Genomic DNA, 21,441 nt, shown 5'->3' on the forward strand with positions numbered 1-21,441 from the left:
AAAATTTCTAATTAATGTACAAGGCTAATCACCATTCCCCACATGGAAGAGTAATTTTTCACTGTTCATTTGCTGGGTTTAATCTCAAAACTGACATAACAGGAACGCAATGTCCTATAAATCTCCGCTCATTTGTTTCTTTAATATCCATATTCCATTGAACTACAGCTGCTTGTTGCCGCAGTCTATTACAACTTGCAAAAGTGTCGATAAAAATATTATGAAAGGCAAGATGTGTTTCTTCCTTGCTGCGCGTGCCATTTATTTGGGAAAAAGACAATAAATAGCTTGCGGATTGTCCCCCCAGCCTGCTGCTTGGTGGGTGATTAGTGATTAATTACCTGGCAGCAAATTGACATGGCACGAGGAAATTGACACAGCCCTGATTAATTAACTTTTTATGGGTGGTAGTTACTCACAAAACATTGCGCACCATAATTGAATCTCTTTACACGGCATCATGGTACAAAAGTTTTAGTCAGGTCCAAATTAGCCAGAAGTTTCTAGGCTGTTCTAGGTCTGATTAGGATGCGTCGAAGGAACTGGCAAGAACTTGAACTTGGAGAGAAAAAGGACATTAGTTGGAGGGAGAAAAGACAGTGCCACTGGACGGGCTGGACTGCCCGAGCTAAACGTACTGACCTAAATCTTTACTGTCTGAGGTTGCAATGCCGACTTTTCTGCCAGCCTCCCGTGGTTGCTGCTTCTCAGGGGCTTCTGCAGATTCTCTTTCCTTTGTCCTTTCCCATGGTTGACTTGATCCCCTCACTCAAATGTTGGCTCCAATGTCACTTCCTCCCCTAAGAGCTTCTCCCCAGTTCTTCAATGTCTCCCAGCTGCTGCTACTGTCACTACCCTTTTCTCTCCCCTTCACTCACCCGCCTCTTACCACCTCACTGGATGGCATCTCTCCATTGGGATGCCTTATGGACTTATTTTGGTCAATGCCGTGACTCTGGAAACTACAGCATTAGCTGGCCTCGGGTAATTACTGAAGTGTTTACTGAGAATCTTATAAGACGGGCTCAGAATGCCATAATAGTTCAGCCACAGAGGGAAAATGGGGGACAGTCCTCGAACCTGTAAGAATGCTGCTCATGAGTGGTGCCTATTCTAAGAAGAAAGTCTGGCTTAGTGAGAGAGAACATTACTGTCGAGGGACTCAACCTCACTTGAGAGAAGTCCAGACAATGCTAACTGGAAAAGTGCAAGCAAAGCCGTGATTACAGTTGACAAAAGTACAACATCCCATCCTCCATGATCAGACAGAGGAGATTCAACTGTAGGCTCTATCAGCTTCTATTTACTAACACTAGCTAACTGCCAGACCCAAAGGTTAACTCACTAAATCTTTGCGAAAGCACACATGCCGGGTGCAACTCCTACCTTCACTGTCCCGGGGAAAACAGGAAGATGGAGAACAGCTCAGAAACCAATGCTCTGCACCCAAACAGCTGGACACTAGAGCCCAAGGTCTTATCTATTGTACAACAAGGCAACTAGGCAGCTGGGATCAAGGCATCCCAGGTTGGCCCTGGGCAAAAACTTTGCACTCCCACTCTCTCCGTGCCCCCTAGGGGCTCTCAGTGTTTATTTCCCTCCTACAGCCTGTACAAGGGTTTCATCGTCTCCCTGTATCCATACCACGGCCAAGAAAACCGGCCCCAATTCGTCATGGACCGAGTTAATTTGCAGGGGAATCTGTTGACAAGCCTCCCTGAGACCTCAATATGCTCATTGTTGGGGGCAGAGGGTGGCAGTAGGGGGAGGGCAGGTGCCATTTCTTCTGTTCTATATTTATGTTCTGAGATTTCAAGACACCTGGAAGGGCTTTGCTCCTTTTCTGCTAATTGGATACAGGCCACAGGGATCACTACTGATTTATGTTCCCGATAAGAGTCCAAGGCAAGCTGTTTTCCTTCTCCAGTGGGGTTTTGCTCCACATCTGGATAGGAGCCAGGGGAGCCAACACACAATCCAAAAATATTGGGGAAATGGACTCTTCCAGTGATGGGAAGCTGTGGTATGCGAGCCTGGTATTATATCCACAAACCTAACTACTGTCAAAACAATGAGCTCCTTTGACTAACTTCAACAAGAAATTTTCTCCACGATTTGAGAGCTCTGAATAAAAAACTCGCATAATATTTGGGAGTATTCCACTTGTTTTCTAAATATAAGCAATGTATTAATATTATTATCACTCATAACTCTGTTAGAAACAGTCTCTTCCTTAGAGAAGAAATACACAGGTCGCCTAGCAATAAAAAACAAAGGAAACTAAATGCAATGAACACTCAGAGATGATTTACTCTGAGCAGTGAATCTGGTGTTCCCAACGCAGAAATGCTTCCCAAATTAAAAACAAATTCAAAAAGCGGCAACAACAACAAAAAAACCCCACACACAGTGCTCACGTGAATATTCTTTCATCGTTAGGTCTTTGAACGAGGACAGCAGCCTTCGTTTTAACTAATTGCCACATTATTCCCGCTTACCTCCCGAAGTTAGCTGTTGTCTCTTTTCTCCTGGGTTACAAATGGTCTGATTAATCCAACAGACATGTGTGGTGAATGCCATGGCTGCCGAATGCTCAGAGATAGGCTTTTACTGTGCAGAAGACGTATTTGTGATCTGTCTACTCACAGGTATTGACAATACCCCCCCGGGCAGGATTTCTGTAACATTTCATTCAGCAAAACGAGAATGAATCTCAATCTTGGGAGGCTTTAACTTGGCGGGACCGCAGAAGGCATTTGCAGAGGTGCTTTCTGTCATTTGAAGGAACACGGGAGACAAAGCCGTGAGATGCTGAGATCTATTTTAATTTGGATGAAGCAATTTGCCATAATCTGTTCGTTTGACAAAGCCTGTACCGGTGTCAATTTAGCTTTTATCAAGCAGCCAGAGGAAAAAAAGGCAAATAATTTATATAAATAATTACCTTATCGAGTGCGGATACACAGCAAAGTTTCAATTGTTAAATCATTCATGATCTGGCTAACAGGTGGCTGAAACAGCAAGCTCGGAGAATTGCCTCTCCAGGTAGGAAACAAGGCAAGTGAGATAAATTAGCTTCAGAGGCTGGATGGATTTCCCATGGTTCTCTGGGGCTGCTGCAGCTCCTGAACATGAAACTCTCAGAGGAGGGTTGGCAGTGGTGCACAGGATGGGTACAAGATGCAAACACACCGGTCACTTCACTTCCAGCCTGTATCTATCGCTGTGGGTACAGATGGTCGGCGTTGGGGCCATCTGATTTTGAAAGTCAGCTACCACACTCGGAAGGCTGAATCCCAATCCTTTGAGCCACTCCCCACACAAACCTTGAGGAAAGGTGTCATCCGGACCTATGGATCATTTGTCTGAGCTGGAACCCACCCCAAACTCCCATCTATAAGAGACCAAAGGAGAACCATTCAGAAATAGGTTGTCCAGTCACTAGGTTAATATAAACATTCCCAACTAGCTTAAAAGTCCCAAGAAGATGCCTTCTATGAAAGAAAGGCAAAGGGTAGACATCTGTTTGAGGATCAGTCTGAATGGCTCTTTACACGAGGGTGCTCACAAGTGGGTAGGTATTGATGAGTATGTTCCTGGTAATCAGCCTTGGCCACAGTCACACCACTAGTATACCATGACAATGGACACCCAACTCTGCCTGAATCCAACTCTTGTCACTGAATACATTGTTGCTTAAGAATTCTGTAAAACCAGTACTAGGGATGAGGGTTTCCCAACAATAATGAACCTTTGGGAAATGCTTCTTCAACCCTAGTAGCAATTACCAAGGGTGGGTATGATATATATCCTCGGGCAGGTGTGCCCATAGAAGTGGTTCTGGTATGTTTGTTTTTCTGTAACAAGCAATTAGGCATGAAGATCCTATACTGCACGCAAAAACAAACAAACAAACAAAAAACCCAAGGAGACAGATTGAAAATATGTAGTGTGTTATTTGGTCCTAAAAACTGCACTTTGTAAACACTCCCCTCCCCAATTCTCCAGGAGCAATAAAATAGCTTCTGGCATGACAGTACTTTTACATCAATGAAAACATGATTTAAGAAAATGGTGTTTTTGGAGTGAAGCAGGTGTTTACATTACCGTGTTCAAATGAGCTGGGCAAGGCTCTTTTCCCTTCCATGGAGGCAAGCTCAGCTTCCCATCCTGACTCTCTGCACTGCACTGGGAAATGTGCTCTTTGAGGAGAAATAAGGCAAGGGGAGGAGGGGGCCACTTCTGTGGTTGGGCACATTTTGGTGTAAGGAGCACCAAGAACCCCCACCCCAGCGCTTGAATTACATGTCACTGGATGTTCTTATTCCCACTTCTAAGCTGTTCACTCCCAGCCGTGCAGACTTTGAGCTGACTTGGCTCAGTTTACAAAGCTGGGTCCCCTAGGAACACACACCTGCTACATTACATCAAGTGGTCCCCTTTATAGTCCAGGAATCAAACAGGATCTTATTTTTGGCCCCTGAAATGTTCAGGTTCGGTCTGAACTCAGAATAGCTTTTTTCTCCCCCCCCATTTTAAATCCACGTTAGTTTGAGAAAGCAAATGAAGTCCAGATGAGTGCTCAAAAAAATTATTTTTTCTAAAATAAGGTTCTCAGCCCATTGAAGGATTTCTCTCTCATCCCCGCCAAGGGCTACAGGAAGGTAGGCATGGCCCCAGAGTTAAATGCGGGAGCTGCACCGGGCAGTTTGTTGGTCTTACAAAAATGTGAGCATTAAAAAGTACTTTCTGTCAAGGCTGTCATAGGACTTGGGGTTTCTAGGGAGCTCCCCCAGAACAACTGCCTCACTGCCTTTCAGAAACATCTCGTCTCGGCCTCGTTCTCTGCCTGTGTACACACTGGAATCCCAGGGCAACGTAGTTTATTGTTTTAATATCTGTCTAACACAAAGCAAACCATCCTCTAGTGACTCCTTATCTGTCACATGTATTTCTGTGAAAGAAATATCAAGACAAATAAGATGTTTGGGGGCACACCACGGGATGGTAGTTTTTGCAATTGGCAGCCTTTTGCAGAAGCGAGACCCCCATCTGCAAAAGACTAAAGCCACTATTCTGCATTGAGATTAATAACCAAAGTGCCAGGAGAGCTAGACGGCAGCCGCCTGAAATGTGGCTGCTTCTTTGCAGATTCTTTCCTGTAAACAACTGAGGATGTTCAACTAGTGGGCTTTCCCACCCACCCTGGAAATTGCTCTTTTTTTTGGTTTTTTTTTTTTTAATTTTTTTTTTCAACATTTATTTATTTTTGGGACAGAGAGAGACAGAGCATGAACGGGGGAGGGTCAGAGAGAGAGGGAGACACAGAATCCAAAACAGGCTCCAGGCTCTGAGTGGTCAGCACAGAGCCCGACGCGGGGCTCGAACTCACGGACCACGAGATCGTGACCTGGCTGAAGTCGGACACTTAACCGACTGCGCCACCCAGGCGCCCCGGTTTTGTTTTAAAGGCACAAAACAGTACAACAAAGTGGTCTAGGTCAGGAGCTAACCCTGTTGGGGCAGTAGTGGGGCATGGACTGAAAATACAACTAAACCTGTTGAGGAAACCGGTGTCCAGGTGAAATAACTACATTAACATAGGAGCTAGCAAAAACCTGTTAAAAACAAGCTGTTCACGAATCAGAGCTGTGCTGAACCGTGGGAAGGCAGGGCTGACGGAACAAGGCAGAGGAGATAGTGCTTCAGCCATGGAGAGGCTGACTCTGGGATTTGGAAGGCAGAGGTGGGAGGTGGCAGCTGGCAGCTGTGGACAGTCACAGTTCACTAAGTCAGGACCTGTGCTGTGACTGAGGCGACAGGCAGGGCACGGCACATTAGGTGTCTCAAAATCTCCAAGTCCCTGGGTTCAATGAGGGAATAGGATTTTAGCAGGCAAGTATGTCTATGTATAGGTGCTGGATGATGGTGAAACAGCAATATTTAATCGACCAAGAGGCACCAAAAAGCTATGTGAACAATGGATAAGTCTCCCATCAGGTATGGTCCCCAAATAACCCTGTAATTTGTTTGCAATTCTGAGACATTAGCATTACGTATCTATTATCTGTCTTGCCCACTAGAATGCAGCACTCGAGAGGCTGACTTAGGGACGCCTTGCTCATGGAGTATTTGTAGTGCCTGGAACTGTACCTGGAATACAGAAATAACTTGATAAAGACCATCAAAGAACTGATAAGTGAGTAAAGAATAGAAGGGATCATTTCAGAGATGATGACAGAGGGGACACAGGTATGTTGTCATCATAATGCTGAGCCACAGATGTCGAAGAAGCAAGGCACTGATTCCTGATTAGAAGGATCCACTCCAGAGCACCTGTTCAACCAGAAGTTGTGGGAGGAGCCAGAAGCAGCCCAGGCAAATGATGAGGCATCCTAAGTTAATGGAGTCTCACCATGTATCCCAGGGAAACTGAGGCAGGTCTTGGAGAAAGCCAACAGCACCAAAATAATGCCTCCAAATCCACCTTTGTTTGTTGATGGTTATGAGGGCAAAACTAAGTCAATCCATGATCTAGACTGAATTCATGTATATATCTTACTGTGATGTATACCAAGAGAAGGGTATTCTGTTTATGTGCCTACTTTCCGCTATTGGTTTTAAACTGTGATAGAATAGCAAAAATGCAGAAAGCTCAAGGGGGTACACACTGAAAAGAAGGTTCCTTTTTCTCTCCCTCCCCAAGTCCTGGTGTCCTGCCCTTTCAGGTAAGAATGTTAGCCTAACAAAGGGGTTGGTAAACTATGGGGCCCTCGGGGGCCACACAGGGCCCAAGACCGCTTTGGTCAATAAAGGGTTAATGGAAGCACAGCCAGACCTATTCATCTATGTACCATCTGTGGCTACTTTCAAGCTATAGATAGAGTTGAGTACTTGCCAAGAGAAAGCAGACGGCCCATAAGGCTGGAAATATTTACTCTCTGGCCTTTGGAAGAATAATTTTGCCAACCCTGGCCAGACGCATCGGACAGGAAAGAAATGTCTCTGTAGCAACCCAGGGATGGGAAAAAGGAAGCACAAGGTTGGCCTGAATGCTGAAGCTGGACAGCTGCCTAGAAGCTGCACTTGACCACTCCCTTCTCATTTCCAGGAGGGGAGCATGTGGCCTCTTCCATCCCCCACCCCGAACACGTGGGTAAATTTAGACACTAGTAAAGATGGAAGGCTTGGGGTGGAGTTAGGCTGGGTTTGAAGGTGATCTGGTTGGGGCATCTTAGACAAATTTCTCAATCCTTCTAATCCTAAATTTTCTCAAACGAAAAGGGACATAAAAATCACACTGATTTCATAGTTTTCTTGAGAGGATTAAAGGAGAAGGTTCATGTGAAGAGCTTAGCTGAATGCCTGACATATAGTAAGTGCAAAGTAACTCTTACTCAATATTAGTATTGTTACTATTATTTTTTTATTATTAGTTCAGGGCTGGAACAAGATTAAAGCCAGTTAGGTGCTCATCTTGGTGCAAAATATAAGGGGAGGTGGCTCCAGTAATCAGGATAAATCATATTTCACTGTAATTTTTTAAAAAATTAAATTTTTATTTAAAAAATCCATGATGAAAAGACTCTCAAACTTTAAAAAAAGATGTGCTATCCTGAGCATATGGGACCCTAAGGTTAAAAAAATCAATAATACTCATCTTGCCTTCATGGAAAATTTTGATATTTTGCTCATCGTTGATTTTTTCCATTAACTTCAACTTTTAAAAATATTGCATTAGAATATTATTTATCTTGGCTACTGAGTTTTTTTGGCACCTCTTTAAATTTTGTCTGAAGTGAGTCCCTCTCTTGTGTCACCCTCATCCCGGCTCAGATTATTCTTCCTTTTAAGTGATTCCTCCAGAAAATATTAGTAAAGACCTTTCCAGAGCCCCACAAAGCTGAGATACTAGAGCCAGAGAAAGAACACATGGGTTTTTAAACCAGCTTGTCAGTATCACAGTGACCCATACGTGTACTTTCCATCAACTGTACTCAGTCTAATGACATTTTCTGTGTTGGACAGAAGAAAGAGGAAGCCATAAATTAATTTAGGCTGTTACTTTAATTACAGAAACCAATGGAAGTTCTATCAATTACTTAAAAGTAGAAGAGAGCAGGCCTGATTTATGTATGTTTCTGCCACTTAAATCATTGCTTTATGAATTCCACACAATTACTTCCATAAAATCTGCAATCAATACATCAATTAAAACCATGCTACCACTGCTTGCCCTTGAGTTTCATAAAAGTGAATAAATGAGGAAGTGATTTTGCATTTTGATAACATTTAGCATCCTGAGACTGTGGTATCAGATTCTGCCCCCCCCCACCCCCCCACTATGGTCAGGTGTAAAAATTTCAGGGGGAGTTAACAGTCATCCAGCCATCTTCCTTTTCCTTTAGGATTTGTTCCTCATACGGATCTAAAGTTCATCTGTGGTTTCCATGTCACTGTGCGAAAATGCACTTGTTTGCGTTGATAAGCATACGGAACCACCCACAGATTGAGGCTGGAAAATGTTTCTCTGACTGTTGACAAATAAAACTGGTATCTCTGGTACTTGCTATGGACCAAATAGTATCCACCCCCCCACCTCCCCCCCAAAAAGTTGTATGTTGAAGGTCTAATTCCCAAAGTGATGCTATTTAGGGAGGAGACCTTTGGTTGGTAATTAGGTTGAGATAAAATCATGAGGTGGGGCCCTCATGAAGGGATTAGTGTCCTTATAATAAGGGACACCTGATGGCTTGCTCTCTCTGCCGCGTAAGGACATAGTGAAAAGGTGAACATTCATGAGCCAGAAAGAGAAGGGTCATCAGGAATGACCCTTGCTAGGACCCTGATCTCACATTTTCAGCCTCAAAAACTATGACAAAATAAATTTCTGTTGTCTAAGCTCCCCCAGTCTACAGTATTTGGTTATGGCAGCCTGAGAAAACTACTAAGAGTGCCGAACAATACCCACACCGGACACGGATTTTGTAACCTAAGGTGGGATCTAAAGCTGTTAGCAGATGATACCGATATAGTTGCCCATGTATTTAATAACGTATAGTGGAACCTAAGCAAGATCCAATGCCCCAGAAAGGAAATATGTTTGCAATACCTGTGCGATTCCTAGGTTATTCTCCCTGATGAATAATTCTCTCTCAATGGGAATTACAGATAAAATCAGAAGAACCCAGAAGAGAAAGGGGCAGATGTATACTGGAAATCCACAAGAGGTAATGTCCACGAGATGATTAATGTGGTGAATCTGACGCTCCTCATGAGGAGAAAGGCAAATGGAAACAAGAATAAACTGAGAGGCAATTTTTCACCCAACCAATTTTCAACATTAAAAAGAGCACAGGTGGAGCCAAGATGGTGGAACAGAATGGAAGTTTTTTTGTTTTTGTTTTTGCTTCTTGCATCCATGAAATACAGCAAGATCAACACTAAACCACACCTGGAACACTGATTTGAGGATTAACACAACAATCTGCACAACCTGAACCACAGAACTCAGCAGGTACATGGCACCGAGAGGTGAGCTGGGGGAGACAGAAGCCGGCAGAGGGCAGGGAGCTATTTTTGTTTGCACAGAGAGGACAGAGACAGGGAAGAATTTGGGAAAAGCACCTCCCCGCTGCGCAAAAAAAAAAAAAAAAAAAAAAAAAGAAAAGGAAAAAAAAAAGCAGCTGGAGAGACAGGAAAAGTGGAAACAGCCGCAGGGACTGAACTAAAAAGGGAGGGAGGAGAAAGGAGAGGGTTTAAATTCCGTTAAGACTCTGTAAACGGGGAGCGCAGAGTCTGAAACTCCTCGCCTCCATACCTGGCGGTGCTCTGGTGGGAAGGGCGAAACCTGGGGCCGGATGCGTGTTGTGATTTTGCATGATCCCTCCAACGCTGCCTCTACACCATCGCGTGAACCTTCCCTGGGGCGGGCTGGCGCCCAGCCGCAGTCTCTGGCGACGCAGCAGCAGAGTCCCGCAAACGTTCCCGGGTGAGGCCAGCACCCGGCCACTGCTCGGGGAGACCCTCCCGCAGAGGATCTGAGCGGGTCCAAGCCGCTGTCCCTCCGAAGTGAGGGGTCGGGAAACACAGCCACGACGGAAATAAAACTCAGGAGGGAGGTGCCGCCCGGCAACCTGACGGCTTGGTCACGACAGTGTAAAAGCGGGAGCTGAGGAAGCCCGAGGAAGCCCGAGACAAAGGTCGGGAGCGTGATTGCTGGCTAGGGAGAGCAGCTACACTGCTATACTGGGTAGTTGTGCGACGCCATGTTCACTATTCCGGCGCACGCGCATACACACCTACAAGCGGCACAACACTCCACCCCGGTAAGTTGGGCAGCGCCATCTAGTGGAGAACGGAGCCGTTACACTAAGCCCCGCCCAACCAGTCCAACCTCGTTCTTTAGTCTCTGTCTGCTTTAGTGTACTGACTATAAAGTGCTTCATAGTTTGACTTCTAGGGGAAACCGAAGTAATTTCAATCGTATTTCAGTCTGTTTGCTGGTCCAGCTATTCGATTTCCTTTTTTTTTTTCATTTCTTTTTCTTGAATATAGAGAGAGAAAAAATTTATTTTTATTTTCAATTCTTATTAAAAGTATTTTTTTTTGTTTTCTACTATATTTTTTTACTTTGTTGTAAGTTTTTCAAATTCTATTTTACTTCCATCATTTCACTTTATTCGATTTCATTGTATTCATTTTCTCAAATTTTCCAACGTTTTCCTCCCTCCCTTTAATCTGTCAAGCTCCTTTCAATAACCAGACCAAAACACACCTAGAATCTAGCATCATTTATTTGATTTGTGTGTGTGTGTTGTTTTTAATTTTTTAATTTTAACTTTTTTTTTTTACCTTATCAATTCCTTTTCTTCCTTCAGAATGAAGAAATGAAGGAATTCACACCAAAAGAAAGAGCAAAAAGAAATGACAGCCAGGGACTTAATCAACACGGATACAAGCAAGATGTCTGAACCAGAATTTAGAATCACGATAATAAGCATACTAGCTAGTGTCGAAAAGAGATTAGAATCCTTCTCTGCAGCGATAAAAGAAGTAAAAACTAGTCAGGATGAAATAAAAAATTCTATAACTGAGCTGCAATCTCAAATGGATGCCACAGTGGCAAGGATGGATGAGGCAGAACAGCCTCTCCTTATGGAGAATAATGAAGCAGAAAAAAAGAGAGAAACTAAGGCAAAAGAGCATGATTTAAGAATTAGAGAAATCAGTGACTCATTAAAAAGGAACAACATCAGAATCATAGGGGGTCCCAGAAGATGAAGACACAAAAATGGGTACAAGGGTTGTGTGAGCCAATAATACTGGAAAACTTTCCTAACCTGGGGAAAGACACAGACATCATAATCCAGGAAGCACAGAGGACTCCCGTAAGATTCAACAAAAAACAACCATCAGTAAGGCATAGCATTGTCAAATTCACAACATACTCAGGCAAGGAAAGAATCATGAAAGCAGCAAGGGAAAAAAAGTCCTTAACCTACAAGGGAAGACATATCAGGTTTGCAGCCGACCTATCCACAGAAGCTTGGCAGGTCAGAAAGGAGTGGCAGGATATATTCAATGAACTGAATTGAAAAATATGAAGCCAATGATTCTTTATACAGCAAGGCTGTCATTCAAAATAGAAGGAGAGAGGGGTGCCTGGGTGGCTCAGTCGATAAGCATCCAAATTCAGCTCAGGTCATGATCTCGTGGTTCATGAGTTCTGGCCCTGCATCGGGCTCTGTGCTGACAGCTCAGAGCCTAGAGCCTGCTTCAGATTCTGTGTCTCCCTCTCTCTCTGCTCCTCTCCCACTCACACGCTGTCTCACTCTCAAAAATAAATAAACATTTAAAAAAATTAAAAAAAAATAGAAGGAGAGATTAAAAGTTTCCCAGAAAAACAAAAATTAAAGGAGTTCGTGACCACTAAACCAGTCCTGCAAGAAATTTTAGGGGGACTCTCTGAGAGGGGAGACAAGATTACAGAAATACATACATACATACATAAATATATAAATACATAAATACCAAAAGCAACAGAATAGCAAGAACCAGAGAACACCAACAGAAACTCCAACTATACAAGAAACATAATGGCAATAAACTCCTATCTTTCAGTACTCACTCTAAAAGTCAATGGACTAAATCCTCCAATCAAAAGACATATGGTAACAGAATGGATAAGAAAACAAGATCCATCTATATGCTGTTTACAAGAGACCCACTTGAGACCTAAAGACACCTTGAGATCAACAGGGGTAGGGATGGAGAACCACCTACCATGCTAATGGTTGAGAAAAAAAGCTGGCATAGCCATACTTATATCAGACAATTGAGACTTTAAAATAAAGACTATAACAAGAGATGAAGAAGGGCCTTATATCATAATTAAGGGGTCTATCCACCAAGAAGGCCTAACAATTGTAACCATTTATGCTCCAAATGTGAAAACACCCAAATACATAAATCAATTAATCACAAATATAAGGAAACTCATTGATAATAATACCGTAATAGTAGGGGACTTCAACACCCCACAGATCATCTAATCAGGAAATGATGTTTTTGAATGACACCCTGGACCAGAGGGACTTAACAGATATATTCAGAATATTTTATCCTAAAGCAGCAGAATATACATTCTTCTCCAGTGCACATGGAACATTCTCCAGAATAGATTACATATTAGGACACAAATCAGCCCTCCACAAGTACAAAAAGATCAAGATCATACCGTGCATATTTTCAGACCACATCACTGTGAAACTCAAAATCAACCCCAAGAAAAAATTTGGAAAGGTAACAAATACTTGGAGACCGAAGAACATTCTACTGAAGAATGAATGGGCTAACAAGAAGTTACAAAGGAAATTAAAAAGTACATGGAAGTCAATGAAAATGATAACACCACAGCCCAAAACCTCTGGGATGCAGCAAAGGTGGTCATAAGGGAGGGAAGTATATAGCAATCTAGGCCTTCCTTAAGAAGGGAGAAAGGTCTCAGATACACAACCTAACCCTACACCTTAAAGAAGTGGAAAAAGAACAGCAAATAAAACCCAAAACCAGCAGAAGACAGGGAATAATAAAGATTAGAGCAGAAATCAATGCAACTGAAGCCAAAAAACCACAGTAGAACAGATCAATGAAACTAGAAGCTGGTTCTTTTAAAGTATCAAAATGGATAAACCACTAGCCAGTTGGATAAAGGCGGGAAAAAAAGGAAAGGACCCAAAGAAGTAAAATCAAGAATGAAAGAGGAGACATCACAACCAACACAGCAGAAATAAAAACAATAAGAGAATATTATGAGCAATTATACGCCAGTGGGATGGGCAATCAGGAAGAAATGGACAAATTCCTAGAAACATATACGCTACAAAAACAAACAGGAAGAAACAGAAAATTTGAACAGACCCATAACCAGTAAAGAAATTGAATTAGTAATCAAAAATCTCCCCAAAAACAAGAGTCCAGGGCCAGGTGGCTTTCCAGGAGATTTCTACCAAACATTTAAGGAAGAGTTAACACCTATTCTCTTGAAGCTGTCCCAAAAAATAGAAATGGAAGGAAAACTTCCAAACTCTTTCTATGAAGCCAGCATTACCTTGATTCCAAAACCAGACACCACTAAAGTGGAGAGCTATAGACTAATTTCCCTGATAAACATGGATGCAAAAATGAACAATATATTAGCCAACCAGATCCAACAATACATTAAAAATATTATTCACCACGACCAAGTGGGGTTTATACCTGGGATGCAGGGCTGGTTCAATATCTGCAAAACAATCAGTGTGATTCATCACATCAATAAAAGAAAGGAGAAGAACCACATGATCCTCTCAATAGACGCAGAGTAAGCATTTGACAAAATATAGCACCCTTTCTTGATAAAAACTCTTAAGAATGTAGAGACAGAAGGATCGTACCTCGAGATAATAAAAGCCATATATGAGAGACCCAATGCTAATGTCATCCTCAATGGGGAAAAACCGAGAGCTTTCCCCCTAAGGTCAAAAACAAGACAGGGATGTCCACTCTTGCCACTGTTATTCAATATATTATTAGAAGTCTTAGCCTCTTCAATCAGACAACACAAAGAAATAAAAGGCATCCAAATCGACCAGGAGGAGGTCAAACTTTCACTCTTTGCAGATGACATAATACTCTATATGGAAAACCCAAAAGATTCCATCAAAAAACTCTTGGAACTGATCCATGAATTCAGCAATGTGGCAGGATATAAAATCAATGCACAGAAATCGATTGCATTCCTATACACCAACAATGAAGCAACAGAAAAAGAAATTAAGGAATTGATCCCATTTACAATTGCACAAAAAACCATGAAATACCTAGGAATAAATCTAACCAAACAGGTGAAAAATCTATACACTGAAAACTATAGAAAGCTTATGAAAGAAATTGAAGGAGACACACACACAAAAAGGAAAAATATTTCATGCTCCTGGATAGGAAGAACAAATATTGTTAAAATGTCAACACTACCCAAAGCAATCTACATATTCAATGCAATCCCTATCAAAATAACACCAGCATTCTTCACAGAACTACAACAAACAATCCTAAAATTTGTATGGAACCAGAAAAGACCCTGAATAGCCAAAGCAATCCTGAAAAAGAAAACCAAAGCAGGAGGCATCACAATCCCAGACTTTAAGCTGTATTACAAAGCTGTAGTCAGCAAGACAATACAGTACTGGCAGAAGAACAGACACTCAGATCAATGGAACAGAATAGAGAACCCAGAAATGGACCCACAAACGTATGGCCAACTCATCTTTGAAAAAGCAGGAAAGACTATCCAATGGAATGAAGACAGTCTCTTCAGCAAGTGGTGCTGGGGAAACTGGACAGCGACATGCAGAAGAATAAACCTGGACCACTTTCTTACACCAGACACAAAAATAAATTCAAAGTGGATGAAAGACCTCAATGTAAGACAGGAAGCCATCAAAATTCTCGAGGAGAAAGCAGGCAAAAACCTCTTTGATCTTGGCTGCAGCAACTTCTTACTCAACATGTCTCCAGAGACAAGGGAAACAAAAGCAAAATGAACTACTGGGACCTCATCAAAATAAAAAGCTTCTGTACAGCGAAGGAAACAATCAGCAAAACTAAAAGGCAACCGACAGAATGAGAGAAGATATTTTCAAATGATGTTATCAGATAAAGGGTTAGTATCCAATATCTATAATGAACTTATCAAACTCAACACCCAAAAAACAAATAATCCAGTGAAGAAATGGGCAAAAGACATGAATAGACACTTCTCCAAAGAAGACATCCAGATGGCCAACTGACACATGAAAAAACTGCTCAACGTCACTCATCATCAGGGAAATACAAATCAAAACCACAATGAGATACCACCTTACACCTGTCAGAATGGCTCACATTAACAACTCAGGCAACAACAGATGTTGGCGAGGATGTAGAGAAAGAGGATCTCTTTTGTATTGTTGGTGGGAATGCAGGCTAGTACAGCCACTCTGGAAAACAGTATGGAAGTTCCTCAAAAAGCTAAAAATAGAACTACCCTACAACCCAGCAATGGCACTACTAGGTATTTATCCAAGGGATACAGGTGTGCTGTTTTGAAAGGACACACGCACCCCAATGTTTATAGCAGCACTATCAACAATAGCCAAAGTATGGAAAGAGCCCAAATGTCCATCAATGATGAATGGATAAAGAAGATGTGGTATATGGGGCACCTGGGTGGCTCAGTCGGTTGAGTGCCTGACTTCGGCTGAGGTCATGATCTCGTGGTGAGTTCAAGCCCCACATCAGGCTCTGTGCTGACAGCTCAGGCTGGAGCCTCCTTCAGATTCTGTGTCTCCTCCTCTCTCTGCCCCTACCCCTCCTCTCTCTCTCTCATTCTCTCTCTCTCTCAAAAATAAATAATTAAAAAAATTTTTTTAAAAAGAAGATGTGGTATATATATACAATGGAGTATTACTTGGCAATCAAAAAGAATGAAATCTTGCCATTTGCAACTACGTGGATGGAACTAGAGGGTATTATGCTAAGTGAAATTAGAGAAAGACAAATACCATATGACTTCACTCATATGAGGACTTTAAGAGACAAAACAGATGAACATAAGGGAAGTGAAGCAAAAATAATATAAAAACATGGAGGGGGACAAAACATAAGAGACTCTTAAATATGGAGAACAAACAGAGGGTTACTGGAGGGGCTGTGGGAGGGAGGATGGGCTACATGGGTAAGGAATCTATTCGTGAAATCATTGTTGCACTGAATGCTAACTAACTTGGATGTAAATTAAAGAATAAATAAATTAATTAAAAAAAAAAAGAATGTTGGGATGGAACCACCAATCCCAGGTTTGGGAAGCTGGATGTGGGATCAGAAGCACTTGTATGTCAGGGCACATGTGAGGATATTTGCTGCAGGCAGAAATGGTGTGTGGAATGACTGTGGCCAGAGAACTGCTCAATGAGCATTCACACATGGGACAGCATGAAAACAGCCAGACAGCTGAATGGGAGGTAGTCACAAAATATGAAAAATATGTGTAATGTGCCCATAATATGTATGTGTACAGACCCCTCCGTAGAAAAGCAAACAACTAACACCTCCATTCCATGTGTGTTTGTCCTTCTTTGCATCCTATTTTTTTTTTTAATTTTTTTTTTCAACATTTATTTATTTTTGGGACAGAGAGAGACAGAGCATGAACGGGGGAGGGGCAGAGAGAGAGGGAGACACAGAATCGGAAACAGGCTCCAGGCTCTGAGCCATCAGCCCAGAGCCTGATGCGGGGCTCGAACTCACGGATCGCGAGATCGTGACCTGGCTGAAGTCGGACGCTTAACCGACTGCGCCACCCAGGCGCCCCAGTTCTTTGCATCCTATTATGGAGAAAACGTGTTAAGAGATTTTCCAGGCAACCAACAGGGGGTTGCTTTCACGTTGTATGTTTTGGGATAAAATGGGGATATTATTACCACATCATTCCACACATATGTGAGTGTGTGTGTTTATTAGCATGCTTCTCCAATTACAGTGAGCACACATCACATTTGTCATTTAAAATCTATTCATGAAATTGTAAAGAAAAAAAACAAAATGGGTAACATTGACCTACTGCTTCTTATAGAAATAAGGGCCCGTGACAGCTGGCTTTGCTAATCCAAATGAGAAAGTGACTTTGCCATTTATGAAACCTTGGATCTACCTCTTGATATTTCAAATAATAAAAAGGGGAGGTAATGTTCTAATTTGGAAGAGAGGTGACAGTTTCTCTCCTTTCCTATTTTTGCCCAGAGTCATTTTGGATAGTATGCAGGCGCTGTATGCAAACAGCACTATCATAAAGCTGGTGACGCTCCCCGAGGCAGGAGCCTCCAGACCACTGGCCCCAGGGCTGCGTGGGCAGTGAGCAAGCCCACCAGCCCTGCCCCCGCTTTCAACAAACCTTGTCGTTGAGGGGTTGGTTGTGGGCTATGCAAAGCAACCACAAGGCAATTAAATTAATTAAAATTAGTTCAGAACTAACAAATCAGCTCATTGAATTCCTTTAATTTACTTGATGAAAAGTTAATGTTTTAAGACAAAAATATTAATATTAAATGTTTTCCACTTGGTTCAAGGTGATCTTCCCTAATTTTCAGGAGTTTCTGCCTTGACTTCATTTGTCTGCCAGAAAGTAGGCTCACTTTACAGTCTGGATGCTAGTGGTTCATCAGAACATGTGAGAGAATGTGTGATGTTTCATGATACAACTTGAATTGGGTTTTCACACCAGGATAAAGGTCAGGATGAGGAGGAAAAACTGGGATCAGTTAGGAAGAATGGGGAGAATCTGTAGGATTAGGTTCTAATGACACAGAGCCATGAGTGGAAATCTCTCTCTAAATGCTTTCACGGCCTGGGTCATATTAGGATGATTCACTTAAGTAGGTGGAAAACCCATTATGCAAAAGTGCATCTTAAAAAACAGATAACCTCAAGTAGGAATTATTTTCATTACAGAGGAATTCAGCAGGGTTCCTTTAAAAACCATCTCCCCTACTGCATTTAAGGGTGTTATTTACAGATGATTAGCTATTTGGCTAGGCAGAGGGGCAATTTAAGTCTAAAACATCCAAGGCCAGTTAAAGATCCATGGGGGGAAAAACACCACAAACTCAGGAGTAATCATGGAAATCAGTGAACACACAGGATCCAATTTACCAAACTGTAATTTATACACACCTTTCTTCAAGAGTACAATTCTTAGATAGCCATGAGAAATACATACATTTTCAGGTTAAAAAGCAGGTGTCTCCTATAAGACTTCTGAGAAGTAAGGGACCCTCAGCTTTTGGGAAGAAGGCTGGATGGATTCTTAGACAAAAAGAGGCCACACCATTCGGACCCCAAAGACAAGAGATGTGGCTCTCGGCCATGTGTATGTCAGAGCCAGAGAGGATATGAACTTCATGTGGCCATGTGCATGCCCCTGGTGTGTGTGTGTGTGTGTATGACATAGAGAGATAGACAGAGGGCAAGCAAAAATGGCCCTTTACATGCTAGCAGGATTTTGTTTATAGAACATAGGGTGTGAATTTGCTCTAGAGCCTTCACCTTAATCTGGAAGAGAAAATCCAGATGTTATACAGAAGCCAGACAACTTGCACACAGTCGAGTCCTCAAAGGTGTTGTTCACTTGGACAACTAAAGCAGAGGACCTGAGCAACGTGTCTCAGGGAGGAATGGATTATCTTGGCATTCAGGACTGTGGCCTCAAGATGGAAACAATCTATAGTCCCTCTGGTGACCCACGTGGGGAAGCAGAAGGCTCATGTAGTTGTCTGTCCTTACGAAACACTAACCGAGCTTGTCTGTCTGGGTACTGTTGCTTAAGGGACAGACAAGTGAAGATTCTTATTGTAAGAAATTAGTTTTTGCTTTGTTATGGGGTAGGAGGAGCAGCTATTTATCAGTGGTTGTTTCCTTAGCACTACTCTGTACAAGGACATTTCTTTAATATTTCTGAAAAATTCCTAACCAACCTAAGTGCCCAACCCTGAAGGGGGGGCAGATTAAAATATAATATCATGAAATGATAGAATATTATGAGGCCATTAACATATTTTCAGAAAGTGCACATGACATGATAATAAATGAAAATAATAGGATGAAAAATGTGTAGGTACTATGATTGATTATGCAATTTAAAAGTGAAGGGTATTGGACACACATTATATAGTTTCTATCATTATTATAAATTTTTACTTCTAAAGTCAGGAAAAAAAATGTATAAACCGTGAAGTGGTATTACCATTTTGTATTTTCAATAATTAAATGGACCCTTTATATCTGAGATCAACACACCTTTTCTGTAAAGTGCTAGAAAGACAATATGTCAGGCTTCATGGACCATCTCTGTCTCTGTCACACGTTGTCTTATGCTTTTGTTTTGTTTCTATAATCCGTTGAAAAATCTAAGACTCATTCATAGTTCACAAGCTTTACAGAAACAGGCTGTGGGCTGTGGGTTGGATTTGGCCCCTAGGCTGCAGTTTGCCGACCCCTGCTTCAGATGACATTGTTTCCTCTGTATAATTCCCCCACTTTAAATAGGAAGAATTTGTGACACCTTTCCATGTTTGACATTTATGACACACAATTTCCCTAAAGCTGCCTTAGAAGACCTACCAATTCAAACCAGCCAACTTGGAATTCATTTGTTTTGTTCACTTCTGAACAGGGAACTGAAACGGAAATGTGTATTTCATATGATCACTGAAAGCCATGCTTTCCAATATGGTAGCCATTAGCCCCATGTGGCTAATTAGACTAACATTAATTAAAATTTAATTAAATAAAAAATTCAATGCCTGTGTTCCACGAGTCCACGTACTGGACAGTACAGATAAGGAACATTTCATCTTAGTTCTATAGGACAACGATGTTACAAAAAACAAAACAAACCAACACTCTGGAATCCAACCATGGTAAGTTTTGAATCACCAACGTTCCTTCTGAAAATAATATTTATAGAGGAGGTGGGGGATAGGGACAATGGAATGATGATGATATTTAGGGTCAAAGGGAGTCATAAAAGCGGTCAAACACTGAATAATTTCCCAGGCTCCAAAAACCAATCTACCACATTGTGTCTGTGTGATCCTGGGTTATCACTCCGTCGTGGTGCCCTCCACTCCTCCGCTGTAAAACAAACATTATAATACCTACCTGGTGCAGACTTCAAGGATGAAACAAGGTTCACATGTGAAAATGTGTACTAGTGTCCTAATTCTATGAGATAACATGCACACACATTTACACCGCCCAAAGGGGGCAACTTCCATACATTTAGAAAGAACCACTTCTTGCCAGTATGTTTAGATTCTTGTATCTCAGGGACACAGAAAGATACCCTGAATTTAATGAGTGCCCACACTGCTATTGAAGATATGAGGCTGGTTGGGAGGAACACAGGCTTCCCCTACAGCCTGGTGCCTTCAGAAACTCTCGGGTTTGTCACAGGCATGTTTCTGGCTCCGGGTGACTGCTTCTAACCTGTGCCCCACAGCAAAGAGTTGGGTTTTTGTGAGCCTTCGGGAATTGAGATGCTTGACTGGCACTCTGGGAGGACTCCTCTCTGTCTCATCTTCATATGATCATCGTGTACCTCTTGCCTCTGCTTTCCACCATCCCTCTTCTCTAACTGGCTTCTAGCAGCCCACCTTCCCCTGTCCCCACACTCACTTTTGAGCACTGATCCCAAAGAGGACCTGTTTGGCAGTTAAGGGGATTTCATCACCCGTGAAATACATGAGAAAGTCTCAGCTGTGGCCAGGGGTCTTTTTGAGGAGAAGCAAACCAGCTCGGGTAACCATGATGGAATCCATGAGAACTGTAATTCTTCAATCTGTTCTAGGAACTGGGGTGGGGGTGGGGCATTCTCCACCCTGGAGCATCCATCCCAGGCAGAGAAATCCTTGGTTCTTCCACACCAACATTGTGACCTACCTTCCATATTTACTTTTGGGCCTTCTCCCCACTTGATGGCCACATTCATATCTATTAAAGTAGCTTTTATTGCTATTTCCCCCACCCAGTTACATGGGGGAGAGCCACATTCTTCTCTCTCCTCCCCCTGCTCAATAGAATCACACAGCAAAGGGCAGAACAGCCTTGCAAACAAGTCGCTGTTTTCCAGTGAGAAAATGGTGCTGGGGAGGGACATCCAAGCACCTGTTGCTAGGGGAGGGTATTGCTTGGATGGCCTGCGTATTTTACATACATCCATTATTTTCATGTTAATTTGCAAAGCTGGGATAGAAGGCAGGCAGTGAGCTTTAAACCCCCTCCCCCCGCCCCCCACCATCATGCGCCTTCCCCCCCGGAACGAATGCCCCATGTCCCATCCATTGGACCTGATCCTGACAGGTC

The 21,441-nt window shown here is 42.4% G+C and overlaps 1 protein-coding gene across 9 annotated transcripts in view; it reads right to left on the bottom strand.

Moving 5' to 3' along the window:
- The window catches only part of RBFOX1 (RNA binding fox-1 homolog 1), a 2,066,153-nt gene that overhangs the window by 61,610 nt on the left and 1,983,102 nt on the right, over positions 1-21,441 (bottom strand). The gene's annotated exons all lie outside the window — the stretch shown is intronic.

This window comes from Prionailurus viverrinus, chromosome E3, assembly GCF_022837055.1.
Source record: "Prionailurus viverrinus isolate Anna chromosome E3, UM_Priviv_1.0, whole genome shotgun sequence".
NCBI classification, from domain to species: Eukaryota; Metazoa; Chordata; class Mammalia; order Carnivora; family Felidae; genus Prionailurus; species Prionailurus viverrinus.